At 50.9% G+C, this 6,356-nt stretch overlaps 1 long non-coding RNA gene across 1 annotated transcript; it reads right to left on the bottom strand.

Annotated features, from left to right (window-relative positions):
- Positions 1-3,028: 3,028 nt before the first annotated feature.
- LOC106896045 lies at positions 3,029-6,047 on the bottom strand. The gene is made up of 3 exons (XR_001413563.1): positions 5,819-6,047; positions 5,093-5,205; positions 3,029-3,214 (listed from the first exon to the last, which is right to left on the bottom strand). It is a non-coding gene; the product is annotated as an uncharacterized LOC106896045 (long non-coding RNA).
- Between the last annotated feature and the right edge of the window lie 309 nt (positions 6,048-6,356).

The following is a 6,356-nucleotide window of genomic DNA, read 5'->3' on the forward strand; positions in this document are numbered from 1 at the left end:
TTCATCCCATTGGGAGGACAAGGTGATGGGAAGGGAGGCAGGTCCTGCCCTGCAATCCCTGCTGTTCTTGCTTGAGCTCACCCCGGGCTCTGGGGGTGAAGAGGAGCCGTAGTTCGTCCCATCGGGAGGACACAGTGATGGGAAGGGAGGCAGGTCCTGCCCTGCAATCCCTGCTGCGGTGGCCGTGCTGTGCTAACAGGGGCAAAAGGAAGTAAGGGACATATTTTATCCCTAAAGTCAGCAGATCTGAGGATGAACATGCAGATCTGTGGGGTGGGAAGCTCTTGGGTTCTGCAGGCACATCTGACGTGTGGCCACACTTTAACCTGCTGGGATTCAGTAGCAGGACGTGGAGGGGACCAGGTTGCCCCGTGGTCCAGGGGATGGTGATGGCACCGGCCACCGTGGGCTTGTTCCTGAGCCTGGCAGCTGCTAAATGTGCACTAACACTTAACCAGGGCAAACCAGAGCCCAGGAGGGAAAGGGCTTTTCCTTCAGAGAGGGGGGGAGGAGTGATTTGGGGTCTCCAAGGGCTCGTGCATCAGTGCTATGGTGGAATTTGTGCCATTTGGGTCATTTCTGTGATTTGACAATAGGTTGCTCACGGATGGTGGTTAACTCCTCGGAGCCAGAAGGACTTTCCATGACCTCAGTTCAGCTCCTTGAGCTCCGACCAGCCCCTGCAGCTCCCAGCCCCCCCTGAGCCTCCGAGTTGGTCTGAGAGCAGGTACTGGGGACCAGCCCCTGGCACAGCATCTCAGCATCCCTTAATCACCATTTCTACCCTGGGCATGGCTCCTGCCTGGCAGTTTCAGGAACCAAGTCCCACCTTGCAGCATTGCCTACGAGTGAAACTCAGGCAACGGGAGCAAAGGGTTCAGCAGGAGTGATTTTCAGCCACCAAGTTGCCTGCATTTGTGCATTTTTTCATGACTGCACACAGCGTGCTCTGTGCTCACAGGCTGGGTGTATTTATTCACTCACACCCGACGTGGTCCCTGCCCCTCACTGCCAGGCCCAGTCATGGTGGGGTCAGCACCAGAGACCAGTTTCTAGTATTATTCTAAGTATTATTTCCTCCGGTCCCGTGCGAGCGGCGCTCGCTGCGGAGGCTGCAGCCTCACACTCCCAGTGAACTGTAAAACCAATTTAAAAACGACGTTTCACAAATTAATGCAATGCCCACTGCAATCACACGTAGTCGGGCTGCTGAGGAGGCACATTCCAGCCTGGAATTTGTTACCTGGCCAGGGCATTCGTCACTGCACGAGGAGCACAAACTTCCTTGCCTCGCAGCCCCCCTGTGCAAGGACAAGTCAGAAGCAGGGACAGCCAAAGGGCAGCTCCTGCCAGGACGTGTTTTCAGCCCTGCTCCCAGTTCTTTGGAGTCGGTGCCATGCTGTGATCTAGGTTTGCAGGTAAAGGTTGGTTTTGGGTTTTTTTTAGCAATAACTGAAATAATCAGCCCTTTGGTAGCACCTCTCTGCAACGCGGCTCAACAGGGGAGGATCTCAAAGGGCTTCCCAAAGGCGTGAGGATAATTTAGCTGCTGTTTGGGGTTTTTTTTAGCAATAACTGAAATAATCAGCCCTTTGGTAGCACCTCTCTGCAACGCGGCTCAACAGGGGAGGATCTCAAAGGGCTTCCCAAAGGCGTGAGGATAATTTAGCTGCTGGATGAGGAAAATCATAGAATAGAATCATAGAATTGCCCAGGCCGGAAGGGACCTCCAAAGGCCATCTAGTCCGACCCCCCCGCAGTCAGCAGGGACACCCCCAACTAGACCAGGTTGCCCAGGGCCTCATCGAGCCTCACCTTGAATATCTCCAGGGATGGGGCCTCAATCACCTCCCTGGGCAACCTGTTCCAGTGCTCCACCACCCTCACAGTAAAGAACCCTTCACAGTAAAGAACCCTAGAAAGAAACTGAGGCAGGAGAATCCTGCCAGGCACGGTGGGTGTGTGGGGATGGAGCTGAGGGCTCCGGTGTCCCCCAGGAGCTGTGCCATGGGGCAAACAACTCGGCACAACCCCGGGCACCAGCACCAGCCCCGCTCCCGGGAGCCGGGTTTCAGAGGCAATTAAGTGCTTAATGATGCAGGCAGACACCTGGTGGCATTTGGACTGGGAATGAGGTGCTTTACATGCCCAGGCACTTCTGAAAATCTCACCAGGCATCTACCTGCAGCTGTAAGCACCTGCAAAAGCTGGAATATTTTCAAACTGCTGCTCTGGGCTGTTCCAAAGGCTGTTTTGGCTGCAGAGGTGGGTCTTCAGCCTGGGGGAGAAGGGCTGGAGGGCACTGCTCGCTCAACCAGCCCCTTGTGAGAAGCATCCATCACCCCCCCTTCCTCCTGGTCACCATCCACGGGGTCCCAAAGCTCAGCCACCGCACACAAGACCCGCCACCACCTTCCAGCATTGCCTTTGGGTGAGTTCAATAGTTTTTAGAGAAGCTTTCAGTACAATCTCTTGTGCTTTTTGTACAATCACACCGTACCTGCACCCGCGTTTGTTTGTACCTCTCAGAACTCCAGGCACAAGGTCCACATCCCTGTGCAGGGCAGAGGCAGGCAATAATCCCTGTGGATCTGAAGGTGCAGGGATGAGTAGGCTGGAAGCTGTGTCCGTGCATCCTTCACGAGCTCATAAGCATCTCATTGGGTTTATAAACACCGTGGCCAGCAGTTTTGCCACGAATAAATGCTCTGGTGATACATTGGGGTGTTCAATAAATGCTCTGGTGTTTCTCCACTTCCCATCTGCTCCCATATTCCAGCAACAAACAACACCTGGACCCCCCACCCAGGCTTTGCAAAGGCTCTCAGGGCTTTGTCCCCACACCCTGTCCCTGCTCTGGGCCCCCCATCAGACCTTGGCCAAAACCTGCTTTGCTGGAGCTTCCCCCAGCCTGGGAGAGTGCCGCTAGCACCGCCAAGCTGAAAAGGCAATAACCCAGTAATTTGTTATTAAACCCAATATTTCTAGGTGACTCCCTTAATAAGAAATTTATTTCAATGCTGTTTGGCAAAAAGTAGAAGTCACGCCTCCTGGTATATGGTTTATATTCCACGTTTGTGGGATGCAGGCAGAGAAAACAAATGGCTTCAGTAACTGTAAAATAATCTATAAGGCAGAGAGCGTCTCCTCATCTTCTTTCGGAAGGTTTTATTCAGCTCAGGCTTTCTATATGATACAGTGATGAATGAAATACCTGGGAACAGTACAAAGTAATGTTATTTATGGAGAATAGTAAAAGAGCATCCCGTTTCTTAGCATGCAATTTTGGTAACAGCAGAATTTTGAGATTAAAATGAGATTCCCCTCAGATCATTTCAGTTCATCCCAAACTTTCAAAAAAAGGTCTTGTGCAGAAGTGGTGTTGGCTTGGTCTTCCCCATGTTCCTCATGTCTTTCAAACTCCCATCCCTTGGTGAAGTCAAGGACCAGAAGATCATGACCACAGGCTGAGCACCCCAGTCTTCCCTACCACAAAAATCTTCTCATCATTGAGCCCTAATCATCCATAAAGTCATACCCCACCATCACCTGGGACATTTATAACTAAACTGAGCAAAGAACCGGCCTCAGTAAGTTGGTGAGCCCGGGTACCTTCATTTCTACAAACTACTGCCATAGCTTCAAAGACAATGTGACCCATCATGGCAAGGATGCTGTGCTTGGGATGGGTACCTGCCTTCCAAAACATCTCCTCCTGGCTCCAAATTCAACAAGCCCTTTGCAAACACGCCAGAAGTTTGAGCTGGGTGGTGCCAGCTGGCTTTGGTGGCACGTGCCTTGGTTCCTGGCTGAATCAGGGCCCCAGGTTGGCAGGGCTTTATTTAGAAAATGCTTCATTCTTGCAAAGCTTGGGATGAAAAACCTTTTTTTGTTGTTGTTGTTGAAAATGGTTTGTTTGCTAGTAAATTCACAGTATGGCTGAGGTAGCACATTTGTGTTGTTACGTACGAAGATAATGGAGGATTAAAATGCTGACAAGTGTGTAGAGAGGAAACTGATGTGGTTCCCTCGCAGCGCTGCAGCGGCAGCTGGAGTGAGCCCCCCATCTGTGGCTGCTTCCAGGCAATTACCGCTTCCCTCCCAGCGCCTCTGACAAATGCTCCTGCTCCCCTGCTTTGAATTGTCAAATGCAAAAGTTGCCATGAGAAGCGGTTTCCCCCCGCTTTGGCCTTTCTTTTGGCTTTTCTCTGATCGCTCTGGAGTGTTTCCACAGAAAAATCCCAGTGGTTTTGTGGTGTGAAGTTCCCCCGCTGTGCGGGCAGGGGGGCAAGACCAGTCTTGGCACTCAGTGTGCTTGTGCACTTTACAATTTTTCTAATGAAATACCCCAAATGACTTCAATAATATCTTTAATTCAAGAGTTTCACGCGTCTGGGGTCAGGTCTGGTTTAGTGTGGTTTTACCGGTATTCCCCCCCGGCCGTGCCAAGAGCCCATTACACGGGGCCAGTGGTCTCCCCTTTGGGCCAACCATCACCTTCCCTCTGCCACCTCCAACTCTTGTAAAAACAAACACGGGCTCCCTAAGTGCAATTAGCATCTGAGGAATGCCGAGAGAGGGAGATTAATCATTCATAAACTAAACAAATACTGTTCTGATCCCATTAGCCAACAGACAGCGTCTCCCGTTAATTTACTTCTGTTTGAGGTGTATCTATTAACCCCTTTTAATCAGCTATTATTCTAGTTAAACTCTTAGCTGGGCTTGGTTATCAGGGGAAGGTACCCTTCTGACATGAGATCAAATTAAGATTATGGAAAACTTGTCAGGAATGGAGACCCTTGCATTTGTAATTGAGTTATAACCTAATTAAAAAAAATGAGGTATGCTTCTGAGGAGGGCCCTGCCAGCCCTGCTTCTCCCGAGCATCCTCTTCCCTCCGCTGAGGTCTTTCTGCTGAATTTTGTCAGCCTAAACTCAACCAGACAGGTGTCACCAACATCTGCCTTAATGTGCTCACCCCCTGACACGCGCAGCTTTGCTCCGGGTCTTCCTTTGGACCTACGACAGAGTCCAAAATCTAATTTTTTTTCAGAAATGTCAGAGAGGCACGTGAAGTTAATATACTTACCAGTTTGCAGCCCTCCATTTAAAGTCAATTCCCAGTGGTGGATACGTGTGTCCTGGCAGCGTGGCCGCCTGCCGCGGGACGGGCTCGCCTTCCCTCCTCATTCGGGCAGCACGCTGTCGAGGGAAAATTCAATATTTTAGGCTGCTGGTAGCAGTGTATTAGATCTCCAGGTTTGTGGGGTCATCTTCAGCGAGGAGCTTGTTTTTGCCCACACCTGTGAGCGGGAGGCAGCTGGGAGGAGAGGTGTGTGCCCTGGAGATACTGCTGGCACCTGGCATCGTGGCACCTGGCATCGTGGCACCTGGACGTAGGGCTGATGGAGCAGCCAGGCTGAGCAGGGCAGGGGAAGATGCTCTCCTGCCTTGGGGTGGCTGCTCTGGGTTTAATTGGGTGTGTAACCCAAACCAGAGCTGGCTTTGCCTCTGTGGGCATCCCCCAAAAGGGGGTTTGTGCTGGGGCTGAGCCCCCTGGGCGAGGGCAGCCCCGCACCCACGGAGGCAGGAGAGACGCTGTGGAAATAAGCATTTTGACCAAATTGCTCCCTTCTTATTTTAAGAACCAGAACAGCTCAAACAGATTCAGTTTTCCTCCAATTCAGACCAGATTTTTAAGCGAAGTTTGCAATTCAAGCCTTAAAATCTCGGTACCAATTACATCCATTTTCATCCCGGGGTTTCCACACCTCCAGGCAATAACCCCAATAAAGGAAAAGGAGGAAAATCTCACCTGAGCCGCCCGGCTTCCAATTAGCAAAAGGTAAATAACTCTTATTTTCTCTCTCACGCTTCTTGGGCTGTGATGGCTGATGAGACTTGTGAGATGAGAGCCCTCCCTTCTTGCTTCAGTGCATAAATACTGCATCTTCGGGGATTCGCTTTGGTTAATTTAGGAGCTGCTTGAACTTTGCTTAAAGGCGCCTGCGTGTTGCCATCCCTTGGAGTCGCCCGATGTATTTGTCATCACTGAACCTGCAGTTCATTAGAGGTACCGAGTCAGCTAATTATTCCCAGAAAATGTAGTATAATTTTATGAATTATGCATAAAATATTAACTAATTGTGAAGTTCCCAGATATATACGTAGACCGCAGGGCAAATGCTTCCCCACTTGAGGGCTATATACAAACACAAAACAAATAATACATATATTGAATCGAGCGTTGCTGGCAGGGTGGCCACACACTGAGGACACGAGCATCTGGGGGAGAACGTGATGGGGATGTGGGGTCCCCTCCTAGTCCTCAGCCCACAGAGGGGGGCTGCCAG

This window comes from Calidris pugnax, unplaced genomic scaffold, assembly GCF_001431845.1.
Source record: "Calidris pugnax isolate Ruff unplaced genomic scaffold, ASM143184v1 scaffold50, whole genome shotgun sequence".
In the NCBI taxonomy this organism is placed as follows: domain Eukaryota; kingdom Metazoa; phylum Chordata; class Aves; order Charadriiformes; family Scolopacidae; genus Calidris; species Calidris pugnax.